Raw genomic sequence first — 1,382 nt, 5'->3', positions numbered from 1 at the left:
TGTGGAGGCTTTTTACCAGGATTCCTAGACAGCACAGCTGGACTCACTCAACAGCTAACTTGTTAGCACCGACAAGACAGGAGCGCTTCTATGGTTTTACTCAGTGGTTCAATATTTTTAGATGTCCCATTCAGCCTGTGGGTTTCAGTGATCACTCTTCAGTCTCCTGTTCCGTTTTATTAAAATATTCATTTAAAAGCTCCTGAGAGAGAGAGAGAGCGAGAGAGAGAGAGAGAGAGAAAGAGAGAGAGAGAGAGGGAGAGAGAGGATCAAACTGATCTCAAACTTGACTTCAAAATTCTGATTATAATAATTTGTACTCCTTGATAGATTCATCACTACAGTGTCATAGAGGGTCCATTACTATTGCAGTATATTAAAGAATATAAGAACGAGGTTTCCATCCATGGAAATATAATATTTCATGTATTGCAGTATATTTTCAAAGATATAACACTTTAATGTGAGACTTTAATGTCTGTCTTTGGTTTCTCAACTCTGACTCTCCTGCTATTGGTGCTGACTGAATTCTACCACCTGACAGACTGGGAAGGTTCATATTTGTGATGGATCCATCAACACATGAAGGTCTTGTTTCAATGTTATAACATTAAAGCTCATCTTAGTAAAACAATGAAGTTACCTGAACTAAATTCTTGAAAAAAATGACTGTCACTGACTTAAATAAATCAAATCTACTTCATAGTTCCTTCTGTTGTCTTAAGTCAGCCATTTTAAGTGTACTTGTAGTTCCAGAGCATTCCAAGTGGAGATGATATGAATCCATTTTGTTCGATGAACTCAGTTCCTCTGCTTTGATGTTGGTGGACTGAGTGGAGTTTGCCTGAACCTGCTTGAACCTGTTTGCTCCTGCTCAGTCCCTCACTCAAGCCTCACTCAGCCTCAGCAGCACCGCTCCACTGAGGACTTATTCAGGTTCCTAGCAACCAAATACAGAGGAGAGCTGAACCTTCTTGCTGTGAGGCCACAGTGCTGACCACTGCACCATTGTGTCCCCTGAAAATGCCACCACGTTGTTGGGATTTTCTGTAAAAGCAAGCACACATGAACATAGCAGTTCCTTCACAGGGCTGGTGGTGCAATGGATAACGCGTCTGACTACGGATCAGAAGATTCTAGGTTCAACTCCTGGCCAGCTCGCTTTAAACTTTATACTGAGAAGATGAAGTGAGAACCACTGCTAAAAGTCACTGACATCCTCCAAGGTTTCCTCCTTGTCTGCTGTAAACATGAACACATGCATGGATCCTGCTACCTCTCACATGTTAAGCTGGTACTTGACAGTGACAGCAGGAGAACAAAAAATCCCAGTGTCATCAACATTTCCTGTAAACTAAATGACAGAAGCTGTTGAATTTCTG

The 1,382-nt window shown here is 41.4% G+C and overlaps 1 non-coding gene across 1 annotated transcript; it reads left to right on the top strand.

Moving 5' to 3' along the window:
- The first annotated feature begins 1,088 nt into the window (after positions 1-1,088).
- Positions 1,089-1,161, top strand: trnar-acg (transfer RNA arginine (anticodon ACG)). The gene has a single exon. It is a non-coding gene; the product is annotated as a tRNA-Arg (tRNA).
- Positions 1,162-1,382: the final 221 nt, after the last annotated feature.

The sequence above is a fragment of the Aulostomus chinensis genome, chromosome 4, assembly GCF_037954235.1.
Source record: "Aulostomus chinensis isolate RoL2024-O1b breed Wild chromosome 4, RoL_Achi_v1.0, whole genome shotgun sequence".
Lineage (NCBI taxonomy): Eukaryota > Metazoa > Chordata > Actinopteri > Syngnathiformes > Aulostomidae > Aulostomus > Aulostomus chinensis.
This window is presented reverse-complemented; position numbering and strand designations above follow the sequence as displayed.